Raw genomic sequence first — 23,402 nt, 5'->3', positions numbered from 1 at the left:
AGAGAGAGAGAGAGAGAGAGAGAGAGAGACAGAGAGAGATGCTACTTGGCCCTAAACAGAGAGTACACAGTACACAGTGGCACAATGACTGACCCAAACTTAAGGAAAGCTTTGACTATGTACAGACTCAGTGAGACTAGCCTTGCTATTGAGAAAGGCCGCCGTAGGCAGACCTGGCTCTCAAGAGAAGACAGGCTATGTGCACACTGCCCACAAAATGAGGTGGAAACTGAGCTGCACTTCCTAACCTCCTTCCAAATGTATGACCATATTAGAGAGACACATATTTCCCTCAGATTACACAGATCCACAAAGAATTTGAAAACTAACCCGATTTTGATACACTCCCATATCTACTGGGTGAAATACCACAGTGTGCCATCACAGCAGCAAGATGTGTGACCTGTTGCCACAAGAAAAGGTCAACCAATGAAGAACAAACACCATTGTAAATAAAACCCATATTTATGCTTATTTATTTTCCCCTTTGTACTTTAACCATTTGTACATCGTTACAACACTGTGTATATACATAATATGACATTTGTAATGTCTTTATTCTTTTGGAACTTCTGTGAGTGTAATGTGAATTGAATTGAGAGAGAGACAGTGTGAGAGAGAGAGAGACAAAGAGAGACAGAGAGAGAGAAAAAGAGAGAGAAAGAGAGACAGAGAGCAGTGGATAGAGCAGAGATAGCGAAGACAGGGGGTGTGAAACGAAGGAAGGAAGGAAAGGAGGGAGGAAGGCAAGATGAGAACGGAGAAAGAGAGTGTGCGAAGGAGAGCGGGAGAGATAAGAAAGACAGGAGAGAAAACCCATTGGTTCTACTGCTTGAAGAGCTGAGGATAGGAGAGATACCACTCTGCCAGGCCTCTGCTATCTCCCTGTAGATCTCTAGTCTATATTGCTGGGCTCTGCCTGGATTCTCACTAAAGTCTAACCGAGAACTATAGAATCCATTCGACACATCAGCGAATGCCCATTACTCACAAGCCCATAGAAAATTACACGGTGACGTATTGAATTAGCAATAGTGTTCAGCAGCAGTGTTCTGCTATTGGAGATTGCAGACATTCTCACTGGCATTTTCACCGCTTGCCAAACTTGATTGTTTGTGTAAACAGCATGACTGTACTCTACCATTCAGAATGCTTTGTTAGAAGTCCAAAATGTCACCGCTATTTCCTTTTAGTGCCGATGGGCCTTGGTCTAAAGTAGTGCACTGAAGAGGGAATAGGGTTCTATTTGGGACGGAGACATTGCCTGGGCTCAACAGGTCAGAGCTGCTTCTCACAGCCCCGGGACTTCATGTGGCTATAAATATCTAATGAGCAACGCATTAGAAGTGAAGAAACATAACTTCTCATTCCCACCACCTCCTCCCTCAATCTGTGTCTCTCTCTCTCTATTTCCTCTCACTGTTTGTTGCCTTTTCCCATTTCTCTTCCTTCTTCTGAACATCACTAATGTGGCCACATCTCTCCTCTCCCTCTCTTTCCTGCTCTCCCTCTTTACCTCACTCCTTTCTCTATCCATCTTTTCCCCCTCCTTCTCTCTTGCTTTCTATTCATTTCTCTCTTTTTTCCTCTTACTCTCTCATTCCTTTCCCATCCATCTCTCTAGCTCTCTCTCCATTTCTCCATCTCCCCGTTACGCTCTCTATCACACTATCCATCTTTTACACCTCTCTCTCTCTCCATCCATTTCTCCATCCCCCTCTCCCTCTCTCTTTACGCTACCTGTATGCCTCTCAACCCTCCACCACCAACCCCATGTAGTCTCAATACATTTCTCAAATTGTACTGACAAGGAGCAATCCATCACGCCCGGGTCTCGCAGCCTGAGAGGCTTTCCGACGGGGCCGCAACGTGACTTTATTAACGCCTTAACAGCCAAACGCCTCTGCTGTCGCGGCAACCCAGGCGCCGCCGCCATCCAATCAGCCTGATAGCGTCTTGTGCTGCATCACCACATCTTAGCAACCATTCAAGAAGGGAAGGCTTTAGAGAGGAAAGTAGGGGGGAAAGAAATGGGAAAACTCGCATAGATTGAGGTTGGTTGTTTGTTTTGAGGGGGGATTTCCCAGAATTCCCTGGGTAGAGATATATGGAGGGAACGGGATGGAAAGGAAAAGGGAAGAGATGGAGGAATGGATCAGCTGTAAAGCAGTGATGTGGGAGGCAGAGGTGAGTTATATTGGTGAGGTATAGTTGAAGAGGTGTGGAGAGGTCTGGGTTAAAGGTACACTGATGACTCATAGAGAGACTAATGTTAAGGGTAATGATACTACATCGTCAGTCAGATACCTGCAGGAGGCATGTGTGTGTGTGTGTACCTGCCTGCCTTCGTGTGTGTGTGTGTGTGTGTGTGTACCTGCCTGCCTTCGTGTGTGTGTGTGTGTGTGTACCTGCCTGCCTTTGTGTGTGTGTGTGTGTGTGTGTGTGTGTGTGTGTGTGTGTGTGTGTGTGTGTGTGTGTGTGTGTGTGTGTGTGTGTGTGTGTGTGTGTGTGTGTGTGTGTGTGTGTGTATACCTGCCTGCCTGCGTTTGTGTTTGTGTGTGTTTGTGTGTGTGTGTAATGACTCATGCCTCAGTCAGAGAGGAGTAGCGAAAGCATCAAGGGACAGGAAGGGATCCAGCCAGCCAAGATGTAATGCTATTTTCTCTTCCTGCAGATTGCCCTATTGAATCCCATTCCCCAAATGGATACACATCTCCTCTGATACAATGACTCAGAGTACAGGTGATTGAAGGTGTGTAAGAAAACACTTGATGCATCCCAAATAGCACCCTATTCCCTATATGGTGCACTTTAAAGGGAATACAGTGCCATTTGGGACACCGACACAGCTCATCAGAGAACTGGGAAGGAGATAATGGTGTTGGGACGGGCAAGTGACTTTTCCTTGTTAAAGACAGGAAAGGAGGACGGAGAAGAGAAAGTTTTGACTTGCTTCAATATGTGGTTGTTTTATCTACCTTAGATGAATGCACTGACTGTAAGTCGCTCTGGATAAGAGTGTCTGCTAAATGACCAAAATGTAAATGTAACTGCTAAAGATGCAGTCTGGGATCTTAAAAGGTCAACAAATTCGTAAAAAAGTATAATTTGATTCGTAACATATCATACGAATTGCAAAACATTATTATTTGACAGTTCTTTGCAGGACGTAACATATCAAATTAAATGTATGATGTAGTACACAATTGGATGACGTAGTACACAATTGGATGACGTAGTACAAAATTGGATGACGTAGTACACAATTGGATGACGTGGTACACAATTGGATGACGTGGTACACAGAAAGCGGGGACCCGTTTTGGACTGAGGCTTTCAAAACTACTGGCTGAAATTATACAAATGTTCTGGAGTGTTCCTTTAAAAACTGACAAAGGGATGACCAATTTTGTTCTTTGAAAGATTGCCGTCTTTTGCGGTCTTTCGTATCATGTACGACCTGCCTAACAGACATCGGGTTGTATGGTCGAGAGGAAAAGTCATATGTTAACTTCACTGACTAGCGCACTCGTTCTGTCAAACCAAACATGTCATATATGTAACATGTTTCCTCAATCGATACGGCTTTCAACTTGCTTCAATTTCATGCAATGACATTCGGCATAGTTTGAGCACACATGGTAAGCCGCATTAACAAATCAATAAATCTTTTAAAAGGTCATAGCAGTTGCTGCTGTAACTCAACTTACGGTAGAGAGATAGACAGTGCAGATTTATGGCTAATTAAACTTTGCCGTCACAAGAGTGGGTGTTTGTGTGTGCAAAAAGTACACATGTAGGATCTTAGTTTGATCAAACTGTTGTTGCAGGAAATACAAACTTGTAGTGTATTTGAGTTTAAAGAGACTTCTAAAGTTTGTAATTTCCAATTTAAAATGTCAGACTTGGGTCCTCCCAAGTGACACAGCGGTCTAAGGCCATGACCGGGAGTCCCATAGGGCGGCGGACAATTTACCAAGCATTGTCCGGGTTAGGGGAGGGTTTGGCCGGGGGGGGCTTTACTTGGCTCATCGCGCTCTAGCGACTCCTTGTGGCGGGCCGGGCACCTGCAGGCTGACGCCGGTCGTCAGTTGAGCGGTGTCTCCGCTGACAAATTGGTGCAGCTGACTTCCGGGGTAAGCAGGTGGGTGTTGAAAAGGGCGGTTTGGCGGATCATGTTTCGGAGGACGCATGACTCGACCTTCGCCTCTCCCGAGCCCGTTGGGGAGTTGCAGCGTTGAGACATGATCGTAATTGGAACGCAATTGGATATCACGAAAAAGGGGGTAAAATATATAAGACAAATAAATAAATCATCAAACCAAATCACTTCAGCATCCGTTATCTGACTTCCGACTATAAGCAGTGTCCTCCTTCCCTAGTTTCCCTGATCAACTTCCCCAGTGGTAGGTTCCTAAGGGTGTACCGTGCTGTCCTATGTAATCACTCTCATTTCCATACCCAATTAACGCCTCAATCAAGGTCTAAGGCAGGAGGAAGTTGGCCAGGGATACTTGGGAAGGAGGACACTGCTTCTTTACAGTCAGATAATGGATGCTGAAGTGATTTGGTTTGATGATTTTAAAAGGAGGTTGTCGAGGAAAGTAGGCTACGTCTCACTGTGTGTAAGTGTGTGTTTGTGAGAAGCTTATAAATAATGATCTAACTGGTGTGTATGTGTGTGTGTGTGTGCGTGCGCACGCGCATGTGCGGACATGTTTAACTATAGTTGGGGGGCCCAGAAGTCCCCACAAAAATAGTAACCAAACAAAAATGTACAGGGGGGTGAGGGGGGTGGGGTGGGGGGTGTTGTCCCCACGAGTTCAAATGCTATTTCTAAAGGGGTTTAGGGTTAAGGCTAGGGTTAAGGTTAGGATTAGGGTAAGGGTTAGGTTTAGGGAAAATAGGATTTTGAATGTTCCCAGAAGGTTAGTTATACAAGGCTGTGTGTGTGTGTGTGTGTGTGTGTGTGTGTGTGTAATTCATTATTAATTAATTAATTAATTATAAGCCAAACAATAATTCACATTCCCTGATGCTGCAAGATTATTTTCCTGCTGTGAGAAACGGTTCAATTTCAGATCCTGCATCTGTAAGTAATGAACAGATACTATTGCCAACTTCTGACTTTTTCTCTCCCTGCCTCCCCGTCCATCCCCTCTCCCTCCCTCCCCCACCCCCTCGCTCCACATTAGATGTTTGAGAAAATCAAACCTCCTAGGCTGAAGTAGCCCTGCACAGGCCATCATCCAACAAACTCACTTCAGCATCCGTTATCTGACTGAAAAGAAGCAGTGTCCTCCTTCCCAATTTTCCCTGATGAACTTCCCCTGTGGAAGGTTCTCAAGTATGTACTGTACTGTCCTATGTAATCACTCTCATTTCCATATCCAATTAACGCCTCAAACAAGGTTTAAGGCAGTTGGAAGTTGGCCAGGGAAACTGTTACATCTGCGCCTGCCACGCCCTCTACTGCTCATCCTGTGTCTCCCTAACCTGCCGCCACTCCCACAGTGCTCTCTCCCTGTTCCTCTGTGTGTGTGTGTGTGTGTGTGTGTGTGTGTGTGTGTGTGTGTGTGTGTGTGTGTGTGTGTGTGTGTGTGTGTGTGTGTGTGTGTGTACACAGGTGTGCTGGAGGCGGAGCAGATCCCCACCAGCTGCAACCTGTTCCATAATCAAGACCTCTACAAATACTCAGCCTTGCCACTTCCACGCTGCCAGATTGTAATCTCTGCTCAGTCAGTCTCCGTTTTTAGCTGTTAGTTCCTGCTTAGATTCTGTTTTCGTGTTGTGTCTGTTTTCCTGTGCTTGACGCTGTTTTCCTCTCCTGCTCTGACTCTGGTCCCTGTCTCCAGTCCCACGTCTCGTCAGTCCTGCTACACTGTCCTGGACCACTCCACTGCGTCCTTGGATTCCTCTCCGGACCTGCTTACCCAGTCCCAACTCCCCTCGCTCCAGCCTCAGCCTCCGCACCTGACTTCCTGCAACCCGCCCGAGCTTCCCCTGACCTGCAACCCACCTTCCCCCTGTGTTTCAATAAATACCTTGGCTACCTCATCCCAGTCTCCTCATCTGAGTCTGCTCTTGGGTTCACCTGCTCCGCTCCGCGTGGAAGAAACTTGAGAAGGAGGACACTGATTCCGTTCAGTCAGATAACAGAAGCTGAAGAGAATTGGTTTGATGATTTTAAAAGGAGGGAGATGGAACTGGTTGTCGAGGAAAGTAGGCTACATCTCACTGTGTCTAAGTGTGTGTTTGTTAGGCGCTTATAAATAATAATGTAGCTGCTGTGTGTGTGTGTGTGTGTGTGTGTGTGTGTGTGTGTGTGTGTGTGTGTGTGTGTTTGTTTGTGTGTGTGTGTGTGTGTGTGTGTGTGGAGCACGGGGAGAAGATGTAATACAGTGTGTTTGCCTGAATCCTCGTGGCCCCGTGAAACTGATAAACAGCCATGATTCTAGACTCGTTATCTGAGAATTTTTCACGACTGAGTACTGCACAGTTAAGGATTACATGACTCAATGCTCACCAGGCTCGCATTCTCCATGTCTTTAACAGTGTGAGGAACAGCTGTGTGTGTGTGTGTGTCTGTTTTCTGTCACACATCATATCACACCAGATTGTAATCATGGAACTATTACACACCATACAAGCTATAAAAACACACATTACTGCAGGGCAGGAGAGGGAAATATTTTGGTATCTGAGATTGTTTTGGGAATTCTGACACAGGAACTGCATTGGGAGGAATTCTGTTTAACATGCTTTTTACATTTGTATCACAAAACATTGAGAAATTAGCATTTTTAGGCCCTTGTAAGACCTACACATCTCCTGCAATTAGTATAATTTGTTTTACCTTTATTTAACTAGGCAAGTCAGTTAACCTCTACGGGTCGTCTTGATACAACATTCTGAACAGGTATGCAATGATTCATTGGATCAGTCTAACACTTTGCATATACACTGCTGCCATCTAGTGGCCAAAATCTAAATTGTGCCTGTGCTGGAATAATACGTTATGGCCTTTCTCTTGCACTTCAAAGATGATGGTACAAAACCAAAAAAAACATTTTTGTTTCTTTGTATTATCTTTTACCAGATCTAATGTGTTATATTCTCCTACATTAATTTCCCATTTCCACAAACTTCAAAGAGTTTCCTTTCAAATGATATTAAGAATATGCATATCCTTGCTTCAGGTCCGGAGCTACAGGCAGTTAGATTTGGGTATGTCATTTCAGGCCAAAAATTGTATTAAAAAAAAAGGGTCCAATCCTTTAAGAACAAATTCTTATTTACAATGACGGCCTACACCAGCCACACTCAGACCACGCTGGGCCAACTTCTAGAATATGTCTAGACTCTGAAATACAAATGTTTACATTCATTTATTCATCATATAAATATTAATATGAATATCTAAAAACTACCCTTTTTGATTGTGTTCATATTAAGACATTGTTTGGAACAATAAACTCTACAACTACATCACATTTACAGAGTGGGCTCGGAGCTAATTCGGAAGTTCTGATCAATGTTATGAGCATCACCAACACAGTGAATGGATTCAAACTCCTGCTGCTAGTCATTTGCTGAATGTCAATTTCTATGTATACAGTAAAATGGGTCATGTCATTAAAAGTACCAGACAGCCACTCAAGAGTATATTGTTCCAAACCATATGTCTTAAAATAAGCTAAATCAAAAAGGGAAAATATTCATATTCATATTTCTAGTGTTGAATAAATGAATGTGAACATTTGAATGTCAGAGTTTGTACATATTCCATCAGTTAGATCACACTATAAGAGTATGACGACACCATGATGTCTATCTGGTACAGTTCACAGGTCATAAGGTCTGACAGGAGGCATGTCTAGGTCTAACAAGGGCCTAAAGTGGCTACGTTCATCATGATTTTCAAAAAATATATGTTTTGTGATACAAATGTAAAAAGAGTGTTAAAACCTCTTGAGCATCTGATCCCGTTAGCGGGATCAAAATCCAGCGAAAAATCATATCGCCAATTAGCATTAAAAAATTATCATAATTTTTTACAAAAATTAAAAATATTTTTTTTTTTTTTTTATAGATACACCTCTCCTGAATCGACCCACGTCGTCCGATTTCAAAAAGGTTTTACAGGAAAAGCAAATCATTAGATTATATTAGATGAGTCCATCGTAAAAAGCAGCTTCATAGCCATTTTCCGACCAACCACTTCCATCACATATTATCAATAAACAGCTAAATGTAGCACTAACCTTTTACAAACTTCATCAGATGGCACCCCTAGGACATCATGTTATACAATGCATGCGTTCTTTTGTTCAATAAAGGTCATATTTATATATAAAAACAGCATTTTACATCTCTGTCTGACGTTGACTACCTAATTTCCCCTCAAAAGCGTCCCGGTAAACAATGCTACGTTTCAATAAATTGCTATACTATAACGATTTTTTAAATGTATATTGTCAATCTAACATTTATAGATGAATATCTCTTGAGAACACCCGTCATACCAGATTTTAAATTAACTTTACTGGGTAATCACACTTTGCGATAAAAGGAGATGCGATACTCAGAAAATCAGCTAATATACAGTGCTCGGCGCCATCTTGGATGCAACAGTATGAACCATCTCATCTTCAATAATATTGTCAATAATCGCCTACCTTTAGTTGTCTTCATCAGAAAGCATCCCAGGTCCACAACAGATGTATTTTCGGTCAAAAAGTCCATACTTCACGTTCCATTAGCCTGATGTTGGTAGCGCGTCCTATGGCTCTCTCCAAACGCAGCTCTGCACTTCATACTGAAAGCAATCCTCGCGCATGTAGGTTCGTTCAAACATGTCAAACGTTGTATAAAATAAATGTTCAGGGCCACTAACACCAAGAGAGCCAATAAGATTCGAGGGGGATGATTTCACTGCCTTTAAAACCGTTTCCAAAGGTGGGGGCAGACATGGCCGCCGGCGTCATAATGGTGATGGCCCATCCCCTGTGACCAATTTCAAACTCCTGTCATTCACTGAGTTTTGACTCTATAAGGCTCAAACCACTGTGAAAGGACTGGCGACATCTAGTGGAAGCAATAGGAAGTGCCAAAATATTCCTAAACCCCTGTGTTTTTCAATGGGATAGGTTAGAACTCAATACAACACATCAGGTATCCACTTCCTGTCAGAAAATGTCTCAGGGTTTTGCCTGCCAAATGAGTTCTGTTATACTCACAGACACCATTCAAACAGTTTTAGAAACTTTAGAGTGTTTTCTATCCATATATAATAAGTATATGCATGCCCTATCTTCTGAGTTTGATTAGTAGGCCGTTGAAAATGGGAACGATTTTTTTTCAAAATGCGCTGTGGCGCCCCCTATCCTAGGGTATCCTCAAGAGGTTAAACATTCTTTCACCCAATGAAGTTTCTATGTGAGAATTCACAGAACAATCTGAGATACCAGAAATATTTCCCGCTGGGCTGGCGTGGAATGACCCTGCAGTGGACAGTTCTTTACCTTTGATAGAGACTTAGAACACTACACACAACAAATATTTGTATTCATTTATACTGCATTTAACACTTTTGTCCAAAGCAACTTACAGTAATGTGTGCATACATTAGATATAGTGGTGGCCACGGCCAGAAATCGAACCCATAATTCTGGTATTGCATGTGTCACGCTCTTTCAACTGAGCCATACAGGACCTCAGTGAGCCACCCTTAGATAAACAGTCCTATGTTGTGTGTGTGTGTGTGTGTGTGTGTGTGTGTGTGTGTGTGTGTGTGTGTGTGTGTGTAAATATGTGTGTGTGCTTGTGTGTGTGTGTGTGTGTGTGTGTGTGTGTGTGTGTGTGTGTGTGCGCTTTTGTGTGTGTGGTGTGTGTGTGTCTGGTCCGGTGGTTTTGACCTGCCAGCCTATCTCCCTGTGCGGTCAACCGCCCAGTAATCCTTCAGATTTAGTGCGGCCAGCCGAGCTCCAGTGTTTGTCGTGAACACACAGAAACACACAGCGAGAGATAATGTTAAACTACAGCACCTAAACCCATACAGTATCTAGGGCCCCTGGGTAACTTGTTTTGCAGAACTACACACTGGAATCTGACAGAGGGTCAAACTAATAACCCAAGCTTGCAAACTTGGTCTGTGTTCCAAATGGCACCCTATTCCCTGTGTGGTCCACAAGTAGTGAACTATATAGGGAATAGGATGCCATTTGGGGACTAGAGGTTTCCCTCCTCTAGTTTGTCAGAAAAGTAGTGGACCCTTAACCCAGTGGGCCCTATACCCTATTACCTATACCCTGTTACCTGCCTGTGTATGGCCAAGACCACTTTAATGTTTACAGTATTTTGAAAATGTTTCTTGATAGATTATCTCGTGTACTGCAAAGACCACATTTAACTTCACAAATTCCTTGTATAATTATTTTATGTTTTATAAATCTTAAGAATTATGTATAGTGCTTCTCTGGGTAATGTTTTGTGTAATTTATTCCCTTATTGCCTGTCTATGTTCGTTGGGGAGGTATCCTGTTGTTTTATGTTCTCTACCTGGGGATGTTAGGAAGTTAATTACAGATGTAGGATCTTAATTTGATCACCCTGCCGCAGGAGAACTTGCCTGCAATGCAGGAAATGTAAAACATGTACAGTAATGCATGAGGTTTAAAAAGGCTTCTGAAGTTTGTAATTTCCACTTTGAAATTTCAGACTTGATTTTCCCTTACGAAAAAAGTTATCAACCCCTACAAAAAAAGCATATTAACTATAATCCACAACATAATTCAAATTTACTGTTGATGCATGATTATTTCCTGCTGTAGCATACTGGCTCAAATTGAGATCCTACATCTGTGGTATGTGGTTTCAGAGCTGATAGGCAGGTATCCTGTTGTTTTAAACTATCTACCTGAGGATGGTAGTTAATTAGTGTAATGTTTCAGACCTGATGAGAGTCAAGAAGGAGATAGGGTACAAAACCTAGCCTTCCCTGTAGCTCAGTTGGTAGAGCATGGTGTTTGCAACACCAGGGTTGTGGGTTTGATTCCCACGGGGGGCCAGCACAGAAAAATAAAAAATGTATGAAATGAAATGTATGCATTCACTACTGTAAGTCGCTCTGGATAAGAGTGTCTGCTAAATGACTAAAATGTAAATGTAAAAAACAGATTAGTGACAGCCTCAATTAGAGAACACCCAATCAGGGGTGAAAATCTGATATCAACTTTGGAGGGGACAATTACATGAGCAATTCCTGAGGGGGACACCAAAAGTAGTGCTGTAACACATAGCCTACATTGTAATATGGTAAATGTATATTGAGGAACCAAAGAAATAAGGTGTTTGCCGTACTCCTAACTACCGGTACCCAAAACTACACAACTAATCACAACAGCAATACCATTGCCTTTAACAAATCTTAGTTCAGTCACCAGTTTAAGTTGAGAGTGGGGGTATCCATGGCATTTTCCAATTATGTTCCTATTTTACAAGTCAAAAAAATTGAGAACCTTTCATAATGTTGCCAAACAAAGACTCAACAAACTTACCTGAGACTCCCTGTCTCTGCCAGTCTGTCCCTGCATATCTGTCCCCAACTCTGCTGTCTGTGTGCCATCTGTTGCCTGCTCTGCCTAATGACATCATTGTGAAACATTTCCATTAGAATTTCATTTCTTTCTTATGAACATTTTATCAACTAGTCTTTGAGATATTAGGCTACTAGGGTTCTTACTATGCGTTTTGGTGTATTGAAAAATACTCTGATGTCCGTCTTTTATTTTTCTGCCATTTTTCTACCTGGCTGGCTGGCTGGCTACACACACAGTGTGTAGGTTATTTACAGTAGGAGATGGGCTTCTATCATCTTCAATCATTCTATTTGGGCTTCGATCTAAAAGGTAGCTAGCAAATGTGAAACGGATTAAAATGACAAGAGTTGACAGCTGTATGAGTTCACCATTTACACAACATATGCTGCAACCTTTTGTAATTTTAATAGTTTGTTTCATATTGGCTGGCTTCCAACAATAGCTAAATTTGCAAAGCTAGCGAGCACCAATTCAGTTTCAGTGGTGTTTGCTATAATCTTTGCTACCCGGGTTAAATAAAGGTGAAATAAAATAAATAGATAAAAGTTCACTTGCGACAATTTAGCTTTTGCAACGAGACCATTAAATATATTTAAGACAATGGTAGAAGAGAGTGTAGTTCTGTTCAGTTTGGATTTCAGTTTATCGCTAACCTTATCACAGGGACTTTGAAGCACTAATTTACATCATCTGCATGCTGATTCCATCTTTGACGACGCCACATAAATGGAATAGGTACTAGCTAGCTTAATAGTTAATACTTGCGCGCTAGCTCTGCATATTCAGCTAGTGTGTGTGCGCGATTGACTGGATTAACCTCATGTCAGTTACGTGCATTGAGTGCCTTTCAGACAGTAGATACGACCTCTCTGTTACCTAGCAAACTAAGGAACTGGCAGTGGATCAAACCATTGTGAGGCAAAGGGTGGGGGGGTTGCAATCTTTTGAAACTTAAAAACGCGCTATTAAGTGTCTATAATCAGCACAATTGCTTTCATTGCGTATTATTAATATTATTTAAATTACATAGTTATGTTTCAGTGATATATTGGGGGGGACAAATCATATTTTTCCCAGGATGGGGGGGGTCGTGTCCCCCCCCCGTCCCCCCGGGATTTCCGCCCCTGCACCCAATAGGATGTCAGGCCAGTCAGCCTAGCAGCATCCTGAAACCTGATTGACCAGGGGCGGTCTGGGGCCAGAAATCAGCCCTGGCATTTTCTAGCACACCAGACCATTTTTTTTACTTGAGGCCTCAATTACTAGCCAAATAAGGATCTTTCTGTGAAAATGTTTTTATTTTTCAGTTGGCCCACTGGGCTAAAAATGTTCACCAACTGCACCAGTCAATAAAAGCGTGCCAGTCATCTAAGACCACCGCCTACACCATCTAAGACCACTACCTACACCATCTAAGACTACTACCTACACCATCTAAGGCCACTACCTACACCATCTTAGTCCACTACCTACATAATCTTAGTCCACTACCTACACCATCTAAGTCCACTACCTACACCATCTAAGTCCACTACCTACACCATCTAAGACCACTACCTACACCATCTAAGTCCACTACCTACACCATCTAAGACCACTACCTACACCATCTAAGAAAACTACCTACACCATCTAAGACCACTACCTACACCATCTAAGACCACTACCTACACCATCTAAGTCCACTACCTACATAATCTTAGTCCACTACCTACAACAACACATCCCTCCATCACGTCTCTCAAACCCACCAGACCAACTCGGCCGGACCAGCAGAGCAGGTGTGTGTGTGGACCTAGTCCAGCCTCTCTTCTGTCCTCTCCATTCTGGCGTTCTCCGAGGAGCTCATGTTGTGACTACAGATGCTCACAGCCCTCTTCACAACTCTCTCTCCCCTCTATTTAGTTTTCTGGCAGATCACCTTCTGCTGACAAAGTCCTCCTCTCCTCTACTCTCCTCCCCTCTACTTTCCTCCCTCTCCTCTCCTCTCTGCCACCACGCTGTCTGTCTGCCATCACCACTTCACTGTTGCTTGTTGTTCTGTAGGGGTCTCTGTCTCTGGACAGAAAGAGGAGGATGGAAACGCATATATTCAGTGTTTGCATCCAAAATGTCAGCCTGTATAGTGCACTACTCTTGACTGGAGTGCTGTGAAATGCAGTTCAGGAGGCAGACACTCTTTTCCTTTCAAACCCATGAAAGATAGTGATCAAGTACACATTTTGGGAGAAATAAGAGATTATTGGGATGCAGTCCTCGCCTTATTTATGCTGACGAGCGCTAGCATTGTTCCTCACAACATCCCTCCCTGGTGAGGCCTCCCCCTACAGGCCAGATAACAACATTACAGGCTGCCCATAGGCATTTTACTGTCCTCTGTGTGGCTGTGTGCTAATGAAGCCAACAGGGGAAGCAGGGCCTGGGAACAGCTTTACTCCAGAGCGGCTCCATCCCTGTACATAGGTTTATCTATATACCAAAAGGTCAGGGATCAGTCTTAACAACTGCAGGAGGGAGTGAGAGGAGAGAAAGGTAATTCTTGGCTATGGCATATTAACTCGAGAAGGTAAGACATTTGTGATTGAGGGAAGGAAGAGAAAATACAGTATTTTTCTTTGCCATACTTTGTCATGAGATAACGTTGAATAGGCAGCACATGGGGCTTAGTGTGTGTGTGTGTATGTGCGCGTGTGTGCGCGTTTGTGTGTGTCAGAGAGGTGATGGAAGTGTGTGTGTGTGTGTGTGTGTGTGTGTGTGTGTGTGTGTGTGTGTGTGTGTGTGTATGTGTGTGTGTGTGTGTGTGTGTGTGTAAATCTCTCATGGTGACAGAATCAGAACACCAGCTTTATGATGTTGCTCAGTGAGCTCTGATCCCTCCACTCCTCCTCCTCCCTCTGTCTCTCGCTCTACCTCTCCGTACTTCTCTTTTCATCCCACCTACCACCATTTCTCCCTCTCTTCCCCTCCCTCCCTGTCTTCCTCCCTCCCTCCCTCCCTGTGTTTTTTCCGTGTCTGTGTCACAAATGTCCCCCTAATTCCTATATAGTGCACTACTTTTGACCAGGGCCCATAGGGAATAGGCTGTTATACAGGGGATAGGGTGCCATGTAGGATTTATTCCATGGTGCAGTCTCTGACCATTCACTAACCCTCACTGATAGAGCTGTGTGTGTGTGTGTTAGATTTACACCCCACATGTCCCTTTATGCACTCTCATCTATCAGAGAGCCTGATGAATTTCTACACACTGAGGAGGAGAGAGAGAGAGAGAGAGAGAGAGAGAGAGAGAGAGAGAGAGTCTCTCTCTAAACATATCCAATCTCTGTCACAATTAGCCCTACCAAACCACTAGCTCATCACATTCTCCCTCCATTTCCAACCAGGATCACCAGCTTCACTCCTCAGAACACCTCTTTTCTCCCTAATCTGTCAGTTTCTTTTCTACAAGACGCATGCTAAGTAATCATTCAAAAGTCTGCTCACGTGTACACTGGTGACCGATGGACCCTGCCGCCTTATCGACCGGCACAGGATTTAGCTGTGTGTGTGTGAGAGAGAGAGATAAAGAGAGAGAGGGAGAGAGAGGGAGTTTAAGAAAGAGTGTTTTTGAGAAAGTTTGTCTGTGTGGGTATGTTGTGTGTGTGTGTGTGTGTGTGTGTATGTAAACCAGGGATTAGCTGACCTTACACCAGTGTAATTGCCCCCTGCTGAAGGTGTGAAGCTGATTGTGGGACAGTTATTCTCCCTTCGTGTCCCTTTAGTAAAGAATCAATGTGGAGGCCCTTACCTTTCTCCTTCACCACTACAATTGATGGGCTTTAATCAACGCCCTTTGTGTTCCGTTTTAGTATATTTGTGTGTGTGTGTGCTTGCATGCATGCATGCGTGTGCGCACTTGATTGTGTGTGATGTCAGAGATGACAGAAGTATGATTCATTCGATGTCACAATCCCCCTACCCACACACACACACACACACACACACACCCACACACACACACACACACGCAACCATAGCTTTGCGCTAACAATCTCAAAACAGATAGTGTACAGTGTAGCAGTAAGTAGATGGTAGGAAGGCAGCACCTCAGGGCTAGGCTAGCTGTAGACGTCTGACTAGGGTCCCTCTCCCTCCTCTCCCAGATAGATGTTTATGGGGATTATTTTGAAATGGCCGTGGGGCTGTTTACATGCAAATCCCCTATCAAGGAACCTGGGTTTCATAACTCAAACCTCCAGGGAGGCTTCCTACACACACACACACACACACACACACACACACACCCCAAGGCCGCCGCTAATGCAGCCATGTTAGCAAAAGCATTTACCTTTAAGTTATTTGCATAATTGATTTGCTTGCTGTAGACCTTGATGCGGGGCGAGTTACAACCTACCACCCTAACCCCATTGAAAGTAGATGGGAACAAAATGCGTGTGTGTGTTTGTGTGTATGTGCACGGTGTGTGTGTGTGTGTGTGTGTGTGTGTGTGTGTGCTTGTGTGTGTTATGGGTACTCTGTGTCCTAGTCACACTGCTAGGGAGCCATCTCACTCAAGGGCATCCCAGTCACAATGGCTCTTATAGGTTTACAGCCTGCGCTGAGTTACGGCTATTATGTACAGTATAGTACAGTGGTAGTACAGGTAGGGCTGTCACAGCAGGGGTACAGCACATCAACCACCTTGTACAGGATGTCAATAGTGTTAGCATATGTTAGCAACTGCATATGTCTGTTGAATGCATTGAGTTGTTCAATTGACTCGGTTTCCCCTTTCCCTTCCCTTTCCCTGAATAGGGCCATTCGGTTTTTTTCTGGTCTTTCCCAAACCTTAATCCTTATCTAAACTTAACTGTTGAAATGTGACGTTTATCCCCCTCCTGGACAAACGTTGAATACTGAAGTCAAACCGTGAGACTTTTGTTGCACACACACCACAGACACAACTCAAAGACACAACGCAATGCGAACGCACACACAACACAACCACACACACAACTCAAACACACAACACAACGCAATACGAACGCACACACACAACACAACCACACACACACCACAGACACAACTCAAACACACAACACAACGCAATGCGAACGCACACACACACACACCACACGCACAACACAAACAAACACACACAAGGGTCTACCAAAAGTACTCATCATGCATCAGGTTCCCAACATCGCTTCCCTCCCTGCCCGGCGACCGTTGCCACGGCTACAGCAGAGATATGATCTACTTAATAATTACCCTCACGTTTGATCTGCTCGTTAAAGGATAACACTAATGAAGGAATACAAGATGCGAGGGGCGACAGGGAGACGAAGCAAATTACCCTTCACCCCTCTGGCCTCCAAACACGGATGGGGTGAGCTGGGCAGGTCGGGGTCCCAGACATTCTTTATCAGCGACATGATCTGACGAGGCGCCGCGTGGCGCCGTAATCAAATCAGCACCCTGCCGGTCAGAATACGCGTCAGAATAACAACAAACTCATTAGATAGAAAGCCAAGACAAAGCCTTTATGTCAGACTCATAACAAGTCATGTAGCAACAGGTCTGGAAGCATAATGCAATGCAGTACAGGACTGTATTTATAAAGAGCATTGCATCAGGTTAACATCCCTTACTACACACACCACACACACACATACACACACACACCACAGGTGGATGGTGGTACATTTAAATGATTAGGACAGGCTCCTGGTAATGACTGGAGTGGAATTAGTGGAATGGTATCAAACACATCTTACAAATGGTTTCCATGGTTTCCAGGTATTTGATACCATTCCATTGGCTCCGTTCCAGACATTATTATGAGCCGTCCTCCCCTCAACAGCCTCCTGTGACCCACACACACTTAATGAAAAGCTGAGTCTATATCTGTTGTCATACAGTATGTATTTATATCTATGGGTCTGGCAGTATCACTGTAATACTGTGTCCAGTGTGTATATTGCTCTACTGTAGTAGCAGGTCTGGTTGTATTACTGTAATACTATATGTCCAGTGTGTATATGGCCACTAGGGTGAGAGAGGGGTCAGGGTGAGGGGAGGCCACTAGGGTGAGAGAGGGGGGCAGGGGAGGCCACTAGGGTGAGAGAGGGGGCAGGGGGAGGCCACTAGGGTGAGAGAGGGGGCAGGGGGAGGCCACTAGGGTGAGAGCAGGGGGCAGGGGAGGCCACTAGGGTGAGAGCAGGGGGGCAGGGGGAGGCCACTAGGGTGAGAGAGGGGGCAGGGGGAGGCCACTAGGGTGAGAGAGGGGCGAAGGGGGTCAGGGGGAGGCCACTAGGGTGAGAGAGGGGGCAGGGGGAGGCCACTAGGGTGAGAGAGGGGTCAGGGGAGGCCACTAGGGTGAGAGAGGGGGCAGGGGGAGGCCACTAGGGTGAGAGAGGGGCAGGGGGAGGCCACTAGGGTGAGAGAGGGGGCAGGGGGAGGCCACTAGGGTGAGAGAGGGGGCAGGGGGAGGCCACTAGGGTGAGAGAGGGGCAGGGGAGGCCACTAGGGGGAGAGAGGGGTCAGGGGGAGGCCACTAGGGTGAGAGAGGGGGCAGGGGGAGGCCACTAGGGTGAGAGAGGGGTCAGGGGGAGGCCACTAGGGTGAGAGAGGGGGCAGGGGGAGGCCACTAGGGTGAGAGAGGGGGCAGGGTGAGGGGGGTCTGTTAGTAGTAGATATGCCTTTGGACAGTTAGAGAACGCCTTTCTATCACATTCATCTTACTGTCATGCCCAGCATGTCTGTGTGTATCTGTTTATGTGTCACTATGACAGTAGCTTGTTGCTGTGCTGTTCTGTGAATGACACAATGTGTGTGTGTGTGTGTGTGTGTGTGTGTGTGTGTGTGTGTGTGTCCACAAGTCGATATGTGTGCACACTCATGTGCATGAGTGATGAGCAATACCCAAATGCATCGGGAGCGCCAGAGTGTGAACTTGTGTGTGTCTGTGTGTGTGTGTGTGTGTGTGTCCATGCCAATGTGTGTGTGTATGTGTGTGTGTATCCATGCCAGTGTGTGTGTGTATATGTGTGTGTGTGTATCCATGCCAATGTGTGTGTGTGCATGTGTGTGTGTATCCATAACAATGTGTGTGTGTATGTATCCATGCCAATATGTGTGGGCCTAAAAGGACACCAGATGTCCATATGAATATGTTACATATGAATATGTTCCTATGAAGGAGGAGACAGACAGACAGTTGACATTGACAGCTACTGATCAGGCCTGGTCCTCCATCCCCCTTTCCTGGCAGAGCCGCCCAGCAACAATAAAACAACCCCGTTTTCATCCTTCCTGACAGTGCCCTGTTTTGCGAGGCAATATCTTTTGACAGTAAAAGCGTCAGGTGTGTCCCAATGCCACCCTATTCCCTACAGGTACACGACTTTTGACCAGAACCTATGGGCCCAGGTCAAAAGTAGTGCACTATATATTGAATAGGGACGCAGACCTGATCTACATACAAAGTTACATCTGGAGCACGATTTAACCAGAAATCAAGAAAAGGAGGAGGAATGAGGGAAAACGGCGTATTAAAAATGGAAGTCTCGAATGATGCAACTTCAAGGTCTTTCCATTGATGGCAGGTGAATGTTAATGCCGGTTGGGCTCGCTAGAGAGACGATCAGTGAGGAAAAATGCCTCTGAGCAGGCCTTGATGAAAACATCATTTCATTAGTTAATATCGTAACCCCCATCCCCTGAGTTGATCTGTACTACCCATTCATCCTCTTCTCCCCCTCCTCCTCCTCCAACTCTCCACCCCTACCCTTCCCAAATGCAGAGGCCTTTGAAGCCCCAATGGCTTATCCCTGTCCAGGGGTCATTACAGCCTGGCATGGCACAGTGCTATAGGAGCACACTACCTCTATGTCATTAGAGAGGGTATTGGCCCAGGGTGGAATCTCAGAATACTAGAACATTGAGGGAATTGAAACAGCCTCTGTCAACGTGTACAGGTCTGGGACAGTGATGGTCCAGGGCATCCTGCTGGGCATCCTGCACCATTACAGGATCAAAGAGAGAGCACAGCAGGAAAAGCTCTTTCTCTGTGATGACTCCTCCATCCTGAGTGAGTCTGATCACACCTCTTCAAAATGTCCTGCAGACAACGATAGTCGTCACCCCCCCCCCCCCCCCCCACCCCCAGCACTGAAAACACCTAGGTCCCACAACTGCACTGCTCCTCCATCATTTAGAGGGATACATTCACAGAGCTGGAGAGAGACATGGTGGAGCTCAGAGAGCTAGTCCACACAATCAAGACAGAACAAACCCACAAAACAGACCAGCACAACAACACCCCCCCCAACAAGACCCGGAGGGAAGAAGGTGGAGATGGACGGCTGTCTGAGAGAACTGGCTGCTCTACGGACTGAGGTGAGAGAACGTAAAGAGGCACACATGGCACTGAAGGACGAGGTCAGAAAGCTGACGTGTGACAGGGAGCAGAATACTCCCCCAGACAAGCCAGCAGAACAGCCCAGCTCAGACCCAGACCAGAACCTCAACCCCACAATGGGTAGAAATCTGTCCTTTGGTCTGATGACCAACCGCTGTGTCTTTGTGAGACGCGGAGTAGTTGAACGGATGATCTCCGCATGTGTGGTTCCCACCGTGAAGCATGGAGGAGGAGCTGTGATGGTGTGGAGGTGCTTTGCTGGTGACACTGTCAGTGATTTATTTACAATTCAAGGCACAATTAACCAGCATGGCTACCACAGCATACTGCGGTGATACGCCATCCCATCTGGTTTGCAGTTAGTCGGACTATCATTTGTTGTTCAACAGGACAATGACCCAACACACCTCCAGGCTGTGTAAGGGCTATTTGACCAAGAAGGAGAGTGATGGAGTGCTGCATCAGGTGACCTGGCCTCCACAGTCAACCGACCTCAACCCAATTAAGATGATTTGGGATGAGTTGGACCGCAGAGTGAAGGAAAAGCAGCCAACAAGTGCTCAGCATATGTGGTGACTCCTTCAAGACTGTTGGAAAAGCATTCCAGGTGAAGCTGGTTGAGAGAATGCCAAGAGTGTGCAAAGCTGTCAACAAGGCAAAGGGTGACTACTTTGAAGAATCTAAAATATATTTTGATTTGTTTAACACTTTTTGGGTTACTACGTGATTCCATATGTGTTATTTCATAGTTTTGATGCTATTATTTTACAATGTAGAAAATAGGAAAAAATAAAGAAAAACCCTTGAATGAGTAGGTGTGTCCAAACTTTTGACTGATGCTCAGATGCTCAGATGCTCAACATACTCTTTTCACACCTAATGTGATGATCCGGGCCTAATCCACACAAAAACAACACTAGACCCTATGGAACACAAAGATTTTATTATCTCATCCCGGAATATACAAGGTATGAGGTCAACTGCCTTTGGCCTAAAGAGCAGGAACACAGACTTCATCCAAGAAATCAGAAATACAGACATTGTCATCCTACAAGAAACAAGGTGTAGAGGAGACAGACCCACTGGTTGCCCTCTAGGTTACAGAGAGCTGGTAGTCCCACTCCACTAAACTACCAGGTGTGAAACAGGGAAGAGACTCAGGGGGTATGCTCATTTGGTATAGAGCAGACCTAACCCCCTCTTTAAAAATAGTCAAAACAGGAACAATTTACATCTGGCTAGAAATGAACAAAGAAATGACCTCAACAGAGAAAAATGTCCTCATGTGTGCTACCTATATCCCCCCAATAGAATCCCCATCCTTTAACGATGACAGCTTCTCCGTCCTAGAGGGGATGATCAACAATTTCCAGGCTCAGGGACATGCACTAGTCTCTGGCGACCTAAATACCAGAACTGGACAAGAATCCGACACCCTCAGCAAACAGAGGAACAAACACCTACCTATAGGTGACAGCATTCCCTCCCCCATATGCCCCCCACACATAACTACGAAAACAGTTCACAACTTAGCTCTGTCAAACACTGGGTATGTAAATAGTCAAAGGTAGGCTTCAAGGGGACTCCTATGGTAGGTACACCTATAGCTCATCTCTTGTCAGTAGACTACTTTGTCACTGACCACTGAACAGAGCTTTGCTCATTTATGAGGCATCAAAGCCAAAGAAACTGAATAATATTAAGAAATGCTATAGATGGAAGGAAAATAGTGTGGAAATCTACCAAAAACTATTAGGCAACACCAAATTTAATCCCTTCTAGACAATTTCCTGGACAAAAGGTTTCACTGTAATAGTGAAGGTGTAAACTTGGCAGTAGAAAACCTAAACAGTATATTTGACCTCTCAGCTTCCCTATCAAATCTAAAAATGTCAAGCAGACAACCTAAGAAAATTAACAACAGTGACAAATGGTTTGATGAAGAATGGAAAAAACCTAAGAAAGAAATTGAGAAACCTATCCAACCAAAAACGTAGTTCCAGAAAAGCTGAGCCTACACCTTTACTAAGGTGAATCACTAAAACAATACAGAAATACAATACAGCAGGTCAGACATCAATCAGCTCAACGTAATTGAAGAACTCATAGAATCTAACCACTTCTGGGAAAACTGGAAAACTCCAAACAAACAACAACACGAAGAGTTATCTATCCAAAATGGAGACATATGGATAAACCAGAGAGAGAGAGGAAGAAAGCAGGAGAGAGAGAAAGAAAGACAAAGAGAGAGAGAGAGAGAGAGAGAGAGAGAGAGAGAAAAGAGAAAAGAGAAAAGAGAGAGGAAGAAAGCATGATAGAGAAAGAGAGAGAGAGAGGAATAAAGCGAGAGAGAGGGAGAGAGAAAAGAGAGAAAAGAGAGAGGAAGAAAGCATGATAGAGAAAGAGAGGAATAAAGCGAGAGAGAGAGGGAGAGAGAAAAGAGAGAAAAGAGAGAGGAAGAAAGCAGGACAGACTAAGATTGATAAGATTGATCAGGCTGAGCTATTGATCTTGTCTGAGTTCACACGTCTCTAACTGCATTGTTGGACGTCTCACATCCCCAGCTGTACATTTAAATCAATGTCTTATAGTACACACACACACACACACACACACACACACACACACACACACACACACACACACACACACACACACACACACACACACACACACACACACACACACACACACACACACACACACACACACACACAGCTTATCCAAATGTGACACTATTTACCCTAACAGTTCAATAAGGATGCATAAGTCAAATGAAAACTTGAATGATTGCATCTCGGTCATTGTTCTTCTTCAACAATGAAAACGAAACAAACCCTGGATAAATATAATGGCGGATTGACAATACAACAACATATGACGACCAATGGCTATCCGTCACGATCATAGAAAGAGGCCCGTTCCAAATCATTAGGCTACGTCATTCTACTAAGAGGTCTTAACAGTGATAAACCTTTAGAATGGCTGCCCAATATGCTTCCTGTGGTTAACTGGATATTATGTAAATAAGTGGCGGAATTTTCCCTCTAAAACCTTTGGAATTCATATTCATTAACGCATCAGGCAGTCCTTCAACACCATAGGCACAGGAAAGGGGAGGAAAATGTGACTGAAAGTAACAGTGTGTGTGTGTCTGTTGCCTCTACATTTCCTGAAGGAGGGGAGGAGGAGGAGGAAGCCATTTGAATAGAATCACGCTACATAGAAGGCAGCAGCTGGCAAGACAGACAGACAGACAGACAGACAGACAGACAGACAGACAGACAGACAGACAGACAGACAGACAGACAGACAGACAGACAGACAGACAGACAGACAGACAGACAGACAGACAGACAGACAGACAGACAGACAGACAGACAGACAGACAGACAGACAGA

The 23,402-nt window shown here is 44.7% G+C and overlaps 1 protein-coding gene across 1 annotated transcript in view; it reads right to left on the bottom strand.

Moving 5' to 3' along the window:
- The window catches only part of LOC106602199 (zeta-sarcoglycan), a 298,764-nt gene that overhangs the window by 120,367 nt on the left and 154,995 nt on the right, over window positions 1-23,402 (bottom strand). The window lies entirely within an intron of this gene.

This window comes from Salmo salar, chromosome ssa04 (assembly GCF_905237065.1).
Source record: "Salmo salar chromosome ssa04, Ssal_v3.1, whole genome shotgun sequence".
Taxonomy (NCBI): domain Eukaryota; kingdom Metazoa; phylum Chordata; class Actinopteri; order Salmoniformes; family Salmonidae; genus Salmo; species Salmo salar.
This window is presented reverse-complemented; position numbering and strand designations above follow the sequence as displayed.